Source organism: Misgurnus anguillicaudatus, chromosome 13, assembly GCF_027580225.2.
Source record: "Misgurnus anguillicaudatus chromosome 13, ASM2758022v2, whole genome shotgun sequence".
In the NCBI taxonomy this organism is placed as follows: domain Eukaryota; kingdom Metazoa; phylum Chordata; class Actinopteri; order Cypriniformes; family Cobitidae; genus Misgurnus; species Misgurnus anguillicaudatus.
Window position 1 is genome coordinate 7,645,047 of NC_073349.2, and position 18,986 is coordinate 7,664,032.

Below are 18,986 nucleotides of genomic sequence, written 5' to 3' on the forward strand. Positions count from 1 at the left end.
TAATTCAGTACCAACTGTCGCAGTATGCTATTTCAGACACAGCCTATTTTAAAAAGATAGCTTAATTTCCTGTGAGGTTTAGGTTTTTAAATGGTAATGTAGGAAGTTATTTGAGTTTTGCAGCATCTTCCTTCATTGACGGAGAACAGCTTTGCTTTACTCTTGACTGTGGCTGCAAATGGAAATGTTTAAAATACTCCTTTTGACAGGTAAAACTTAATATTTGATAGGAAATTGTGTTTGTCTACAAAAATCTCATTTTAATGGTGAAATGTTATTTTACTATGTTTTTTTTAGTACAGTTTGCATTTTTACATTTCTGAATGTTTCTTTTAATTTACAGTGGCAGTCATTGCACCAGTAACATCTCAAAATGCGGCTAATGGTAAGAAATGCTTACACTGTAAAAAGTTTATTGTCAAATTAACAGTAACTTACTGGCAACAATTATCCAGTAGTTGATGTATTTTATACAACAGTAAAATTACTGTAGAAACAATGACATTAGTTTTTTAAGCATACTGCATAATGAAGTACAGTATTAGTACTGTTATTTATCTGATGTACAGTATTATACTGCTATACTTCAAATTTGACTATTTTTTACAGTGCTAGTGTACAGTCTCCAATACACTGTATTTTTCACAATAAAATAAAATAATGTTATTTTATAGGTTGATGTTAAAAATAAAGACAACAACTAAATCTTTAAAAGCAGAACATTTATTGTTTTAGCCCTGTCCTCATTGTGGCGCAAGGACTTTGCTGCCGTAACATAATACAATGATATTATGCAGTGACCGAAAATAGTACCCAATGATGTTTGATGTGACAAATGACTTTTGATGTTTTGCAAGGAACAGAAACGAAACCAGAAACTTTCAAAAAATATATGTTCCGGAACAGAATCGTTTAAATAAAAATAATGGTAACCGGTTAATACCAAGATTTCTGTGCAATATAACTCGGTGAAGTTCACTTCTGGTCGTCGTTGACTCATCGGAGAAATGAGAAATAGCTTACTCAAGGCCAAATCTTTAATGCTCAATCATAAGAGGTAAATATTGTAGGTCACATAGTATCTCAAGATGTTTGTTTTTTATTAATTAGTGGTGTAACGGATCGCAGTTGATTCGTGATCCATACAAATCACGACCCACGGTTTGGCTTGGATGCGATTCGCAGATTAATATGCAAATAAATAGGGTAAAAGTTTATCATTTGCACGAGTTTCAAAAGCTTGCAAATGTAAACACTTAAGTGATTTTAAACAATTTGACTACAAAAAGGCGCTAAAGTGAGCACTTTTCTGTCTGCACAGATGCACATGCGGTTAAATGTGTCCGGTCCAACTCCAATCAAACGTGATTATCCCTATGCCCTTTAAAGATCAGAACTCTTGATGTATAAACTTGAGAGAGAGTTGTGCTACTGTGTTTCATACTGTAGTCCATTAAAATACATTTGGCGAATAAAGCACTGAAAAACAACGTCATTTTGAATTTATGTCTTGTTTGGATTTACTTTTATTCAATTCAATTAAATTTTATTTATATAGCGCTTTTCACAATTGTTAATTGTTGCAAAGCAGCTTTCCATGAGTACATGTATGGGAGAACACAGAAAATCAATAGATAGTATAAGAAGTAGAATATTGCGGCTAAGGATAAACCGTACAAGCGAGCGTAGCAATAATTTAATGTATACAGTAAAGTGCTAAGTTAAGCCAAAGTTGTCTGACTCTCCCGGGGACGAAAATAACCCCTAGGAGAAAACCCAGTGGGAAAAACTCCTAGAAGGACAAAAAACCCTTGGGAGAAATTAATATATATATATAAACACGGTAGGGATAGGAAGCGGGTAAGCGGATTAAACTGGTTCAGCCCGTGGTCGTTGGACGTGCATTGGCTGGGCATCAGTACATCAGTGGTGTGATGACCTTCACAGCAACAGGAACTGGGTCTTTTTGTCTCATTGTCCTCGTCTTGTCCTCGACCCCAGGGAGAAAAATTCTATTAGCGTAGGGGCCGTTTGCATGTAATGCAAGTGTCATACAGTATTGTGGTTTAATATTCGCTCGGTTCCAGACAGGCTACTTATTGCGGCCATAGCATATTACCCATATGAGGTATGTGAGTGCTTTGTTCTAGTCAAAATAACTATTGCAGGATAATTACATTTACTGGACGTTTTATGTGAATGCTTTGTTAAAGAAAAATGTCTTAAGTTTAGCTTTAAATTGATCGACTGTGTCTGATACTCGAACATTATTTGGTAAATCATTCCAGAGCTTAAGGGCTAAGTAGGAAAAGGATCTACCACCTTTAGACACTTTTGATATTTTAGGGATAATTAAGTTACCAGAATTTTGTGTTCGCAGTTTGCGTGTTGGATTGTATTCTGAGAATAATTCTTGAATATATGAAGACGCTAGGTCATTTAAGGTTTTGTAGGTGATTAGTTGTATTTTAAATTGAATGCGATATTTAACTGGTATCCAATGTAAAGATGCCAGAATTGGGCTTATGTGGTCATACTTTTTAGATCGAGTGAGCATCTTGCGGTGGCGTTTTGAACCAGCTGTAGCTTATTTACCTGATTTGCGTGACATCCCCCGAGTAACGAGTTACAATAGTCTATTCTAGAGGTCATAAAAGCATGGATAAGCTTTTCTGCATCTGATGCAGACAGCATATGGCGTATTTTTGAGATATTTCTAAGATGGAAGAATGCTGTGCGGCAGAGGTTGGAGATATGGCTATCGAAAGATAGATTGCTGTCGAACATTACGCCTAAATTTTTAACCGTGGAAGATGGCACCACCGTGCAGCCATCTATGGGCAACTTGTAATATGACATTATGTTTGGAGCGGTTTGGTTCAATAATAAGTATCTCTGTCTTATTGGAGTTTAGGATGTGACGAGATGTAAAGCTGGGTATCATCCGCATAGCAGTGAAAACTTTTGTTATGTTTCCTGATAATGTCTCCTAGAAGTAACATATATAACGAGAATAGGATAGGGCCTAAAACTGATCCCTGTGGTACGCCGTATATAACGGGGGAGTGATATGACTCTTCCTCATTTACATAAACAAAGTGATATCGATTGGTTAGATACGATCTAAACCAGGCTAACGCCTGACCACTGATGCCAACATAGTTTTCTAGTCTATTGAGTAAGATTCTGTGATCTATTGTGTCAAATGCTGCACTAAGGTCTAGTAATATAAGGATTGAGATTTCACCACAATCGGATGTTAAAAGGAGGTCATTTGTAACTCTAAGCAGCGCTGTCTTTTGCTATGGTGGGGCCTGAATCCTGATTGGAACTTTTCATATGTATTATTATTCGCTATGAATGTGCGTAGCTGACTTGCCACTACTTTTTCTAATATTTTCGAAAGAAAAGGTAGATTTGAGATTGGTCTAAAGTTATTAAGATCTCCCTGGTCAAGGTTTGGTTTTTTAATGAGCGATCTAATAACTGCTAGTTTGAAAGCTGTTGAAACGTATCCTAATTCTAGTGATGAGTTAAAGATATTTAGTACTGTCAGACACAACATGAAATACTTCTTTAAGTAGTTTTGTGGGAACGGGGTCTAATATACAGGATGATGATTTGGATGACGTTACTAATTTAGAGAGCTCTTCTATTGTAGTAGGTTTAATTCAATTCAGTTTATTTGCCAGACTCATGTCCAAAAACCACCAAGACAGGACAGATAAAAACAGAGAAAACGTACAACAGTTAAAAAGAATAAATACAAAAATTAAAATACATACAAACATTTCAACCAATGCATTCTCAGACTGGATGTGTACCTGGAGCAACTCACTAAGGGATTAGAGAGTGCCACCATGATACTGTTGGAAGACTCATCCAGACGTTGCATAAACTTAAACATCAACTTTCTTAAAAGTGCTTTCAATGTAATCACTCCTACAGATACAAACATCTGACTAGCACTCCCTCCTCTGGGAACCTTGAGTAAAATTCTCATTGCATCATTGTAGGCAACTTGTACCTTATGCATGCTGGATTTTTTATAAGAAGTCCACAGATGGGCAGTATAGAGTGATGTACAGTAAGATTTAAACAGAGCCACTTTAACTTGAGTGGAACAGAAACCAAACTTACGTGCTATGATGTTTGCCTGTGCATATAACTTATAACACTGTCTGTACATGTCATCATCATCATTCATATCATCTGCAATACAATGACCAAGGTATTTAATCTTTTTACAGACCTCAAGACAATTATTGGCTAACATGAACACAGGAAAATTAAGCCATTTATCCTGTTTCGTTCTGCATATTAAGACAGCACTTTTGCTGGAATTATATTTTATATCAAACTCCACCCCATAATCAGAGCATATATTAAGAAGCTCCTGCAGCCCAGCACTACTCGGACTAAAAATAACAAGGTCATCTGCATACATGAGATGATTTACCAGCATGCCACCGATCATACAACCAGTAATACAACCATTAAGTCTCCTTGACAATTCATCAATATATAAATTAAATAAGACTGGGGACAAGATTCCTCCCTGCCTTACACCATTGGACACTCTAAAGGGGGCAGATATACTACCCCCCCATTTGATATGCATCTGCTGGTGGGCATACCAATAGGCAAGAACCCTCACAATATACCCAGGGACTCCCTTTTGCTTTAGCTTAATGAAAAGCTGTTTGTGATTCACTCGATCAAATGCTTTGGAGGCATCTATAAAACACATGAGAATAGTGGAATTTTTAGACTTATACAAATTCACTATTTCCTTAAGAGCATAAATACACATGTCAGTGCCATGTTTAGGCTTAAATCCAAACTGATTATCTAGGGAAGAAATATACCCAATCACCCTTTCAAGGAGGATTCTTTCCATTACCTTGGACAAAATACTGGCCAATGCTATAGGTCTATAATTATCCAAGCATCCAACTGACTCAAGATGTTCATATGGTAATCTAGTGTAAAATGTACTATTGGGTAGAGTGGTGGCTGTTTGCATAGTTTCTATGTTTTCCCTAATAACCATAATTTTGTTAGTAAAGAAGTTCATGAAGTCGTTACTATTGTGTTGGAATTTACTATTGGTTTTTGTTCTTTGTTTCTAGTCAGTTTGGCAACTGTGCTAAAGAGGAAACGAGGGTTGTTATGATTTTCTTAAATAAGCGTACTGAGATAGGTAGATCTGGCGTTTTTTATAGCCTGTCTCTAGTGTTGAACACTTTCTTTCCATGCTGAACGCCATACCTCTAACTTTTTGCTTCTGTAGTTTCTTTCCATTTTTCTAGCTTCTTTTTTAAGGGCTGCAGTATGATGGTCATATCATGGCATCCCATTTTTTTGAATGGGAGCAACGGCATCCAATGTGCTAGAACAAACGTTGTTCAGGTTTTCTATTATAATATCCAGATCTTCACGGTTATCTGCTACATGTTTCATTTGAGACAGGTCTGGAAGAGTGCTAATAAAGCTATCTTTAGTGGTGGAAATTATTGTTCTGGCTAATCTAATGTGTGCTTACGAGTATGCGTGGGCCCTGACACGTTTTGTTTAATACAGAGAGAATTTAGAACATCCATAAATGCACGTCCTAATGCATATTTTGGGTTATCCACATGGATATTGAAACCACCAACGATAAGAGCTTTATCTGCTGTGACTGTAAGCTCAGATAGGAAATCTGCTATTTCTTGTGGTGTGTGGTGGCCCTGAGGCCTGTAGATGGTAGCTAAAACGAATGAAAGCTGTTTGTTGTTACAATCAGTTATTTCCATATTTAACAGTATTATTTCAAACAAATAAAATTTTAGTTTGGATTTATGGTTTACTTTAAATATTTTGTTGTATATTGTAGCTACACCACCCCCTCTCCCTTTTAGACAAGGAACGTGTTTATAATAATAGTCTTGTGGGGTGGATTCGTTCAAACTGATGTAATCGTATGCTTTAAGCCAGGTCTCTGTTAAACAGAGTGCATCTAAGTTTTGGTCTGTAATTATTTCATTGACAATAGGTTCTTTATTGGTAACCGATCTAATGTTAAGAAGGCCAAATTTTAACATTTGAGTTTCATCTGTTAATGTATTGTGTTCTAATTTTATGTTAATAAGATTTGTACGAGACGAGGTAAACGGTGCTCTGTATTTATTTGTCCGAGGAACAGACACAGTCGAGATGTGTTGGTACTCTAGTAAAAAAGGCTCTATGTGCTGGGATATATGTGATCTTGACATGTCAAGGCAGCTAACAGACGGATGGGTAAGCCGATCTGTCTGTTTCCTGACCTGGGCCCTGGATAGTCAGACAATATCAAAAGTAGGACTATTGGTCAGATTTCTAGAGAGAATAGCAGTTCCTTCCAGAGACGGATGGAGGCCATCTCTCTTTAGCAGGTCAGGTCTTCCCCAGAAATGCTTCCAATTGTCTATAAACCCTACGTTATGCTGAGAGCACCACTTTGACATCCAGCCATGCAGAGAAACTAATCTACTGTAAGATTCATCCCCCTGGTAGGCGGCGTCCGAAAGTGACAGCCCCCCTCCGATTCTACGGATGACATGAAATCTCGTGTGGTACAGACAGTTTTCGAAGACAACGTAGAACACTCGCCCCCAGTCTCCATTGGCACCTCCGGCTGTGGATCAGAGTGCTGAACTTGACTGGGGGGGCGATGATCCCGGAGATACGGCACCCGATTGCGCAAATCCACCATAGCCATGTTCTCACATGAGGAACATGAACTATCACGAAATTCTGCCTCAGCGTGCTCAGTGCCCAAACACGAGAGACAGCGATAGTGGCTGTCACAGGGATTCATGTACAGCCTGCATCCGGTCGTTGCACATGACCGGAATGTCATCTTTAAAAAGAAGCCACCCAAACTGTAACATGAGAGAACGGCTGCCTTTACAAAGGCACAAGTCCAGGCTCGTGCTGCTCTTTTAGGAAATAAATCTTTAGATCTTATGCGCTGAGTTGATCAAGCACACAGGGGAGAGGCAACGGCACACTCAACTAAAAAAAAAGAGTAAAATAAAAAGGTAGAACTCTCTTTAGCTGCGAGTTTCCGCTGTGGTGCTGACTGTCCAAGCAACGTCAACACACAGGTTCCAGAGCAGAAAAGGTAGCTTTTCAGGAGCAGATTGCTGCCAGCTTTCAAAGCGAAAAAAGCTGATTTGATTATTGCACCTGCATCTCGTTGAATACCCGTGTGGCTGGGCGGCGGCAGATGCAAATATCTGCATGCCAATTTCAGTGCCATTTTTTAATAGTTTCTCGAAGTAGATTGGTCTCCATGAAGCGGTTCCCATTTCGTCAGTCACTACGTGATGTTGTAGTGGGCGTCAACAAGGAAAACGTACATTTTCTAGACAAAAGTAAAACTTGCTGTATTCTCAAAATGAAGAGAAAAACGAGCAGTGCAGGATTTTTCTCCACATCAGAAACACCTGTGTAAACAAAAATAAAAGTTATTAGCACACAGATTAAGATATACTGATAATATGATGAGTACTGATAAGTATGGGAGCTGTAAGAGATTTTCTCGGTTAAACACATTTATTGAAACTATGTTTCATATTCTCAAAATAGTTAACACAAATTCATAACACCTTAACCAATTAACCAAACATCCTATTTTCAGGTCAAAATAAAGCTTTACACTCCAAACCATTCACTTTTGCTGAAAAACGTCTCAGGTTACGTATGTAACCCTGGTTCCCTGAGAAGGGAACGAGATGCTGCGTCGCCATAGCAACGCTTTGGGGAACGCCTCGGCGTGACTAATCTGAAGCACGTGTAAAACATAAACAATGATGAGATAATTGTATACTGACCGTGATGCCGTGCGGACCAGGGGTATAAGAAGGCATCCCACACAAACACATTCGCTACAAGTGCCGAAGCAAGTGCCTGCAGGGATGCAGGGAGTATGGCATGGAGACGCAGCGTCTCGTTCCCTTCTCAGGGAACCAGGGTTACATACGTAACCTGAGACGTTCCCTTTCGAGGAACTCGAGCTGCGTCACCATAGCAACGCTTTGGGGAACGAGATGCCCACGCTTCCATACTAACAAATGCCTGTAGCATGTATAACTGAACACAGTCAAGGCAAAAGAACCTGGGACCCTAAAGAGAGGTCTAAATTATAAGATCTGGCGTAAGTGAGCGGTGAAGACCATCCGGCCACATCACATATGTCCTGGAGTGAAGTGCCTGACCCTAAGGCCTTAGAGGCAGCCATACCACATGTAGAGTGGGCCCTCACAGTGATGGGTGAGGGTATACCCTGATGTTTATAAGCCAGTGAGATGGCATCAACTATCCATCTGCTCAAAGTCTGCTTGGTCACCGGTAAACCTCTTCTGGGTGAACCAAAGCACACAAATAGCTGCTCGGACTTTCTCCACTGAGCAGTTCTGTGAACGTATGTATCCAGTGCTCACACAAGACACACCAAATTCAGCTATTTTTGGTCCGCACTCCTGAATGGGAGAAGACAAAGGGCCAGCTGAACAATGGGCCTCTGCAATTGGTCAGCACCTTAGGAACATAACCTGGCCTTGGGTGTAGAAAAGCCTTAGCCATTCCGGGTGCAAACTCAAGACATGTCGGGGATACCGACAGGGCCTGAAGGTCCCCCACTTGCTTTAAAGAAGTAATAGCCAGAAGGAACACAGTCTTAAAGGCCAGAAACCTATCTGGCGAAGTCTCAAGTGGCTCGAACGGAGCCAACGAGAGCCCTTCCAGCACGACCGCTAGGTCCCAAGTGGGCACCCTAGAGCGACTAACAGGTCGCAATCTACGAGTCCCACGAAGAAAGCGAGCCACTAATGGGTGTCTACCCACTGACGAGCCTTCCACAGGAGTATGGTAGGCAGAAACTGCTGCCACATAAACCTTAAGGGTGGAAGGAGTTAATCCATCAGAGAAACGCTCCTGCAGAAACCTCAGCACCACGTCGACGGGGCAGTTGACTGGGTCTGCCAGACGAGCCGAGCACCAAGAGGTGAAAGCTTTCCACTTAAGGGGATAAAGTTTCCTTGTGGAGGGAGCTCTGGAGTTAAGAATGGTCTCCACAACCTCATCTGGGAGACCTGAGTCTATGAGCCTGGCCCCCTCAGCGGCCAGACCCACAGTTTCCACATCTCTGGGCGGGGGTGGAAGACTGCACCCCCTACCTGAGACAGAAGGTCCCTCCTGATAGGCATCTCCCAAGGGGGGCTTTCCAGAAGGGACATAAGGTCCGAAAACCATACCCGGGCTGGCCAGAAGGGGGCTACTAAAAGAGATCCGAACCCTGTCCTGGCGAACTCTCTCCAGAACCCCTGGGATCAACGTGACCAGGGGGAAGGCATACAGACGTAGTCTCGGCCACGTCTGCACCATGGCATCCAAACCCAGTGGAGCCGGATGCCTCAGGGAGAACCACAGGGGGCAATGTGTGGTGTCCTGGGATGCAAACAGATCTACGTCTGCGCGTCCAAATACAGTCCAGATGTGGTTCACCACATCTGGATGAAGTCTCCACTCCCCCGGGGATATTTGATGTCTTGACAGGGCATCTGCCACATTCAGGTGGCCTGGTATATAGACTGCCTTTAGCGAGCACAGTTTGTCCTGTGTCCAAAGGAGAATTTGTCGCACCAGCTTGTAAAGTTTCCGCGACCGTAGACCTCCTTGGTGATTTATGTAAGAGACCACAGATGTGTTGTCTGTCCGGACAAGAACATGATGGCCCCTCAGGTCTGAAAGGAAATGCCTGAGTCCAAACCATACCGCCATCATTTCCAGGCAATTTATGTGCCATAGATGATGATGCGGTTTCCAGCGATTTTGACCCTGACGGCCTTCCATAATCGCACCCCAACCTGTGAGAGACGCGTCTGTCGTCAGCGTCACACGCCGACAATGCGCTCCCAGCACAGGACCTTGGGACAAAAACACTGGCTTTTTCCACATCGCCAGAGCACGCAGACAACGGTGCGTGACTTTGATCATATGAAAGGGGTTCCTCTTCGGGGAAAAGCCCTTGGTCTTTAGCCACCATTGTAGAGGTCTCATGTGCAGCAGACACGCGGGGATAACGCTGGACGCGGCTGCCATAAGACCTAGCAGTCTCTGAAACTGCTTCACCATGCGTAGCTGGCCCAGCTTCAACGCTCTCGCGGCTGTCATAATGGCATCGATACGTGCAGGCGAAAGCTGCGCCTGCATCGTCGTGGCATCCCAAATCACACCCAAATAAGTGGTTCTCTGAACAGGAGAAAGCACACTCTTTTTGGTATTCAGCCGCAACCCCAGATCTCTCATATGTGCAAGAACAACATCTCGATGCTGAACCGCCATCTGTTCTGACTCCGCCAGAACGAGCCAATCGTCTATATAATTCAATATGCGAATGCCTTTCATGCGCAGAGGGGTTAAAGCTGCATCCACACATTTCGTGAATGTGCGGGGTGATAATGCTAGTTCGAAAGGAAGAACCCGATATTGGTATGCTGTGCCCTGATACGCAAACCTCAGGAATTTCCTGTGTTGGGGAAGGATGGAAATGTGGAAATACGCATCCTTGAGGTCTATGGTGACAAACCAGTTGCCCGACCTTATTTGTGTGACAATGTGTTTTAGTGTCAACATTTTGAATTTTAAACGCATAACTGAGCGGTTTAATTCTCTGAGATCCAGAATGGGACGTAATCCGCTGTCCTTCTTTGGGACAATAAAATAATTGCTGTAGAACCCTGTGTCTCTCTCGTGTGGAGGAATAATCTCTACAGCCCCCTTGCACAAAAGTGAGTTTACTTCTTGTTCTAGAATTAGAGCCTGCTCGGGTCGCACTGCTGTGGGCAGAACGCCGGAAAACCGAGGTGGGTGACATTGAAACTGAATGGCATACCCGTGCTCGATTGTGCGTATTACCCATTTTGATACATTGGGCAGCTTTTCCCACGCCGCAATGTAATTTACCAAGGGAACCAATCGCTCGAGACTGGTCTCTGGTGTGCTCTGTGTGCTTTGTGAACTTTGTGAAATAAAGACTGCTCTGCCCTGCCCTGCCGCGCTACGTGTGGCAGAGCTGGCGTCATGATGCGCAGAGGGCACCGAAGTACAGCGGGCACCATAAACTGAGGTGCATACCACTCTGCCCCGGCAGGGGGAGCCCCCGCTACGCCTGATACTAGGATCTCTTCTTCGCCGAAGCCTTCCTCGCTTGGATGACGTGTCTCAGATCCGACCTCGGTTCGGATTTCCGTGATTGAGCGCGATGTCCGGTCCCCCGTGAGCTCTGAGGGGGAGCACGGGACGCCACACTCTGTCTCTGACGATCTCTGTGAGAGTAACTACAAGATGGTTGGGGCAGCGCACGCCCAACAGGCTCGTAGCGATCTCGACGAGGAAGATATCTTCTGAAAGCCGCAGCCTGTCTTTGCGTTTCCTGGAATCTCTCGACCACGGAATTAACGGCGTTGCCAAAGAGACCCGAGGGAGCAATCGGGGCGTCCATGAGAAACACCTTATCAGCTGATTTAATGTTGGACAAATTCAGCCAAAGATGCCGGTCAACCACCACCAGTGCAGCCATAGCACGCCCGACCGACTTTGCCGCCTCGCGAGTTGCCCGGAGGGAGACATCCGTCGCCAGACGCAGCGAACTGACCACATCTGGGTTCGTCTCCTTATCCTTAGCCAGTTTTTGTAATGACTCAGCCTGGGACGCCTGTAACAGCCCGATGGTGTGCAGACAAGCGCCCGCCTGGCTTGCCGATGTAAAGGCTTTACCAACAAGCACGGACGTGATGCGGGATGGTTTATTTGGCAGCGAGGGTGCCTTCAGAGAAGAAGCCGAGGGAGGAGACAGGTAACTCGCCAGAGTCGTTTCCACTTGGGGTAGCGATCCATACCCGTGATCCTTTGCCCCCGAGATGTTAGAATAAATGTTGGACTGAGGGGTAAACGTACGGGCTGAATAGGGATGACTCCAAGACCTAGACAGCTCACCGTGGAGATCGGAGAAGAAGGGGAGGCGCCGCTTAATAGGCTGTGCTGGTTGCTTCAGATACCGCTCATCCAGACGGCTCTGAGGGCGAGCGCACTCCTGCTCAGCCGGCCAGTCCAAGCCGAGCTGAGACACAGCAAGAGTAACCGCCTCCACCAGCTCATCGTACGCGGGGGAGACCGTAGGTGCGTCATCAAAGTCTCCGATATCTCCTGCATCAACACTTAACATGTCCACATCCTCAGAAGACAGAGAGAGCGTTGGACTACCTTCGGGGGCAGGAGGAACAGCTCCTGGCACACCAGAGGGAGGGAGTGACACCACCGAGGAGGGGAGAGAAACCTACTCCATCTCCTCTGTGAGATCCATTTGCGACCCCCATGAGTGCAGTCGCCGTTCTGCCTCAGCAGAAGCGGGACCAGAGCCGTGAGGGGCGCGAGCCTGAGCACCCTTCTCGAAGAGTGCGAGGCGAGAACGCAGCACGTGCATGGGAAGCCGTTCACAATGCACACAGTCAGATCCCTCAAGACCAAACTGTGCATGCTGCGCTCCAAGGCATTTAACACAGAGGTTGTGTGTGTCCGTGATGGAACGCAAACAGGGAGGTACGCACAATTTAAACTTCTTAGACATACTTCAGAGTGTGTTAATACATACACGTAGTCACTTGCTGAGGCACTAAAAGCGAATGTGTTTGTGTGGGATGCCTTCTTATACCCCTGGTCCGCACGGCATCACGGTCAGTATACAATTATCTCATCATTGTTTATGTTTTACACGTGCTTCAGATTAGTCACGCCGAGGCGTTCCCCAAAGCGTTGCTATGGCGACGCAGCTCGAGTTCCTCGAAAGGGAACCAAACTTTTCCCTCAGACATCACACAGAAGCTTTCAAAAATAAAAAACACACACTACAAAATAGTATTACACAGTAGTACAATAAAATCAAAACAATATATCCAAAACTGATAAGTTGCTTCTGGTTCTTCCCATCATGGTTCACATGAACAAAAAAGAAGGAATCAATGTATGCATTGGCACATTTTTATTTATTCATGTGCTAAACAACAAAAAATATTCCACCTCAGCATCCCTTCTTTGTTCTGAGTCAGGCCAGAGAATCTCATCTATGTCACAGGCTATATTGGCCCTGGCGAGGCAGCAAGGGTAAAATGCTCTTGCATGCCTGATCCATGCCTGGCATGCATCTACTGATATGTCTAGGCAGGCTCCTTCCATGGCCTGGAGGAGGTGAGCACGGATATAAGGTTCTCAGTCATACACTTTCCAATGCCATGCCGAAAAAAACTCCCCTATTGGGTTGAGAAAGGGAAAGTATGCAGGCAGAAATATGTTAGTTAACCTTGGGTTATTGGCAGAGGCAGTCTTACCATAGAGGCATAGGTAGGCGGCCGCGTGGGGCCCCCCACCAGCGGTCAAATTGGGGGGGGGGCAACCAACCTAATAAATAGCCTTCATAAATAAATAAAACCCTTATCATCACGAACACTTCAAAAGCATTGCAAGTTGTATTAATATTCTTAAGAAATACGTTGAAACTTTGAAATAGTAGTTAAAATGTCCAGTTCATGTTCTGTCACTAAACACTTACACCCCCTTCTTTCACAATGAAATGGACTAGTCCATGCGCGCTGCGGCGCGAAAGATAAACACAAAGTGACACGGGGACTGGGAAAGTACACGAACAGAGACTTAAAGACAAATATAAACGCGAAAATGGGGCTTTGGTAAGTCAACCGGCTAGTAATAGCCCTACATTGATAAAAATTATTTTGTGGTGAAGTATATAATGTTACTACAGAAAAAAAACTAATGTAACCCTACAGGACTCCAGACTGCGAGTAAATAGTCGCATTTTCGCGAGTATTTTCCCTGCCTATGCGACTATTTTTTATTAAATGTTGAACTGGCTGGACTGTGAAATTTAAATACAATTATATTAATATAATGCTCAGGCGATTACGTCTGCGATGCATTCAGTCACTCTTTCTGTTGTTGCCCGCTCCCCCGCCTTTCTATCACAGCTCAGGTGCATATCACCTCTATAAATCCGTCTCTTTTGTCCACTTTTGACTGCTTCTGCCCTGATTGTTTTGAGGGGTGGTCTATGGAGACTGCGTGCGAGAGCCTCTGCTGTCGTTTTCGGGAGAAATTACGGGTTTAAAATGACGCGAACTAATATGTCAGAGTCCGGTGCTTGTGTTGCAATTACCAATGCTGCACAGTGTTTTTTATATGTGTATGCAAGAGCTTTCTCTGACATTTCAGCGCAGTTTATGAAATAATCTCCCCACAAAGTCCGCACACTCGCAAAATGACACTAATAAAAAAGGCGGAGATCAGCTGCTTTAGTTTAATCAATGAAAGCCTAAAAATTGCGCTGTCAACTGCGTATTCACGCTAGAAGTCAGAAAAAATTTAATACATTGTGCTCAGTAACTCAGATTACAAGTCCTGGCCAAATGATATCTTCAGAGTGCATGGAGACATTTTGTAGTGATTACAGCACAAGAATGTGATTTCTTTACTCAAGTCTGTGTTAAAGTAACCTAAAGCTTTTACAACAAAGTAATAAAAAGTTGATTGTAAGTTAATGGTTTACAGTAAGGCAAATATATGTTAAAAATAATAAGTATGGTAAAGTAAAAAAATAATTAATGTATATAAAGAATACAATTATTTGTATTTGTAATTAATTTGTTAATGCATTAAACATGTTTGGACTTAGGTTTTAATGAATTATTAATGCATTAAACATGTTTGGACTTAGTTTTAGTGTTTATTTTTTGTTTTTTACACCACCCAGTGACTGGTGCCACCAAATTGAGGCCCTGTACAACTTGGTGGCGCCAGTGCCACCTCTCTCAAATGTTAGTCTGGAGCCCTGCTGATGTTATGTTGGGGATGTTTTCGTCCACTATGGGGTGCTGTTGAGTCTTAATTTGGCCACAACTTTCAGCAAATGGAAAGATTTTTGGTGAAAAATCTTATGTTGACACATATTTTGGGAAAATGTTTTGAACATTTTTCAAAAACTCAACAATACACTGTGGTAAAATTCACAACCCTTTTGTTATGTTTGTGAAGAAAACATCAAAGAAAACATATTTTTAATATAAAGTGATTGAAGACTGGATTTTTTTAAACCTTTTATCACAGTCTTGGGTATGTGAAAGATTAGTAACAACATTGGCTTTGATGCATTGCTAGTTTTTGTGCAGCATCAGATTTAAATTATTTCTCCATCATTTACTGTTCGTGGCTGTTTTTGCCCCATTGACTTATTCTCTATTGGTTTGTGTAGTGCTGCACTTTGTGTGACCTCTGCTTTCTATCTTCATTTTGGAGTAAAAAATACCTTCGCCTAGGGCCCCCAATTTGCTAAATCCGCCACTGGTTATTGGTAAACTAGTCATGAACCAGAGCAACGCGATGGAAGCTGACATTATCCCAAACAACAATGTAACAAGACGGCTCGGGCTGTGCTGGTTCCTTGAGGTCTAGCTGGAACATACGCCAGAGTCCTGCACGGGTCCATTTTTGGAGACCCGTGTCCGTCCGTACCCGCAAAGTTCAGCACCAGATCCGACCCGTCACCCGTGATAATATCAAAATTAAATCCGCACCCGCCCGGACCCGTTAATATTTGGCCCGTTACCCGACCCGTACCCGCATAAATCACACACGCTAAAATCATTCCAATTAAAGTGCTTTATTTTTTATCTCGTAAGTTACCTCTCTCAACATCACAACAGCGTCATGAATAGGCTAATGAAACAGGCTAAAGTGCGCTCTGTTTTGTGCCATTTAAGTAGCCCATCGGCACAAATGGAACCTGATAACTATACAGAAATAGACATATTAATAAAAAAACAAGAAAGAACAACCTACCTACACAACCCCTGCTGTGCTCCTAAGTCTCGTCTTGAAATGCTTTCTAAGAGAAGACGTTCAGCTTCCGGCTATCAACAGCAAAACTTTATGCCAGAGTCCTGCAACGCTTGCTCCAACTAGGCTACGAGAAGAATCAACAAACTGGTCGCGCACTGTTGTAGTGGTGGTGACATGATGGGTCAAATGTCATATGTTCCGCGTGTAATGGTAATTAAGCCGGCGGTCAGCGTTTTTTCCGCGCCCGGCGCTGAGCGTCGAGAGTTGAAAGAGATTAAAGTTTGGGTGAAATGCTCCGCTCGTCAATGTCAGTTGTCAGTTGTCACACGGCCGTCCAATCACAGTGGAGGAAGGGCGGGACAAGTATCACAACAACCAACCGGCTCACAGCTTAAGTATCACAGCTAAAAAGCGCTTGGCTGAAAAAACAGCCGTGTTTCAAAGTTTGGTGTGCACATCCTTAGACATACAAATTTTGCACATATTTTCATTTGCACTACTACCCGCCCGCGCGGAGTTAATTATCCGCCCGCGGCCCCGCCCGTGAATTTTAGGAATGTCACAATCCACCCGTTGGAGACACTTTTATGCGGGTACCCACGGGTACCCGCGGGTACCCGAACCGTTGCAGGACTCTGACATACGCTCTCTTAGGAAAGTATGCCCGCTGTAGTGGTGATATCCTCGCGTTAGACGAGATGACAAGCATGCGGGCATAAAACTGTCGCAGAAATTTTGCTGTCAATTGTAACCCAGATTTACGTACACTAATAAAAAAAAACATTATTATTGAAAAGGTGTAAAGCGTAAAGTAAAATTTAGCCGAAAGAACCTTTTGGTGCCAAAAAGTCTCACACTAGATATTAATACCACTTACCAGATAATGATGAAGTGAGTGAAGACAAACACGATGACATATACGTATTAATATTAACCAAGCATGAATTAATGAAGAAATATGCACGAGATTAGCAAAACATACGCCGTAGACTATGTATGTTATATGGTTCATGTCTGTGCATAGGCTACGGCGTACAATCGACACAGACTTAGGCTTGACTACATTATCAAGCAGCTAATAAGGTTTTGCTAATGATACACAAACCACCATGTAGAGTATAACTCGGGTATATTTGACATCAGCGCCTGAATTATGTATATGATGCATATTAAGAAGTCTGACTCTGAGGTGGCAGATGGGAACATTCGCTACATCCGAAATTATGTACTGTGACAGTTTGTATTGAGGTATCATCTGCTTTATTGTTAAAACTGTACCTATGAATATATTTCGGCAACGCAGAATGTCCTTTGACCTATGACATAATCATAAGTACAGTTATATCATGATTTATACATTTCTTGATACTGAAATCATCTTTAGAGCCACCTGTTTCATAGATTTCCAGTATTTTTATTATATAAACGCATTACCATTGTGATAGATCAAATTCGATGACCCTTTATCATTCTTACCAAATTACCTTACCAAATTAAACCAGTATTTCCAACCAGTGAAAACAAATATATTTCCAATTTTCTACTTGCCATTGTGTCACATTTACTGCAGTTGACTGAGTGGGTCTGGTGCTGAGTAAAACTGGTGAGATTGAATTGGAGGGGACAAATTTTCAATTGTCATGTTTCTGCGTACATGAAATGGGTGTAGAGTTAATTCAAGCTTTTTTGAGGCATAACAGTCTTTTCACAGGAAATAGCCAAAATTATTGACCACAGGACGATTTTGAAGGTCCCGTTTTTCCTGATCCCATTTTTCAAATTTTAATTAGTGTGCAATGTTGCTGTTTGAGTTATAAAGCTCATTCAATGCCAAGCAATATATTTTCTTTAATAGAAAATATAATTTTCTATTATGTTTTGGGTAATTTTCTTCCTTGTTCATATTGTGACAGATGATCAAATACTAGTAAATAAATATTGCTTTTCATTTCTCTCTTTAGATACCCTGCCCAAACCGATTTTAACCCAGACCCCAGATGTCCAAGTGATTTACACAGGAGAAAAACTAACATTTAATTGTGAAATCAGGGTGCAGTCGTCAGGCTGGGAATATCTGTTCTTTAAAGATACAAAGCAGATTAACACTGCCACCAGCGTAAACAGTTTTTCTGTCACATCAGCAAAAGTGCAAGACAGTGGAAAATACTGCTGTCAAATCAAAGGAAGAAATCTTACCTCTGGCCGAAGTGATGAACGCACAGTAACTGTTAAAGGTTAAGTGAAAATAGTTGCTTTTCTGATCAAATATATTTGTCTAAATAATCATCAGAGTTCATTTATTTATCATGAGTTTGATTATTTTTACTCTTTCTCACTTCAGGACTTCCCAGTGTTAAAGTCATGTCAGACTGGACAGATGCTTTTCCTGGTGAAACAGTGACTTTGCAGTGTGTGATTCAAGATACATCAGAAAAATGGATGTATAAGTGGTTCAAGGATGGAAACATGGTCTCTAGTGGTCCTGACACACAGATAAATGGAAACACTCTGTCAATCTCTTTTAAACCCGGCCAAAGTGGGACATACACATATGTTTGTCAAGCTGAGCTGGAGGGCAGGTCGGTGAAGACTAAAGAAAGCTCATCACATTCGTTTAAAGTTCATGGTAAGTTTTTTTTTACATAAACTGTTTAGATCTAAACTAAATTGGAGCAGCATGGCTCAGTTGTTCATGTAGGTTGTCTACAAAGCGGAAGGTTGGTGGTTCAATCCCCGGCTCCACCTAATCAAGTGTTGAGGTATCTTTGAGCAAGACACATAACCCCAGCTGCTCCAGAGTCCTGCACGGGCCCATATTTGCAAAGTTCAGCGCCAGATTTGACCCATCACTCGTGATAATATCAAAATTAAATGCGCACCTGCCTGGACAAAATAATATTTGGCCCGTTACCCGCACACGCATAAATCACACACGCTAAAATCATTCCAATTTAAGTGCTTTATTTTTCACTTCTTACCTCTCTCAACATCACAAGAGCGTCATGAATGGGCTAATAAAACAGGCTAAAGTGAGCTTGGTTTTGCGCCATTCA

The 18,986-nt window shown here is 42.6% G+C and overlaps 1 protein-coding gene and 1 long non-coding RNA gene across 2 annotated transcripts in view; both read left to right on the plus strand.

Annotated features, from left to right (window-relative positions):
• LOC129431233 (B-cell receptor CD22-like) overlaps window positions 1-18,986 on the plus strand; it is a 201,965-nt gene that overhangs the window by 151,656 nt on the left and 31,323 nt on the right. The gene's annotated exons all lie outside the window — the stretch shown is intronic.
• LOC141369379 (uncharacterized) lies at window positions 122-18,159 on the plus strand. Its single transcript, XR_012373047.1, has 3 exons — window positions 122-209; window positions 344-385; window positions 17,895-18,159. It is a non-coding gene; the product is annotated as an uncharacterized lncRNA (long non-coding RNA).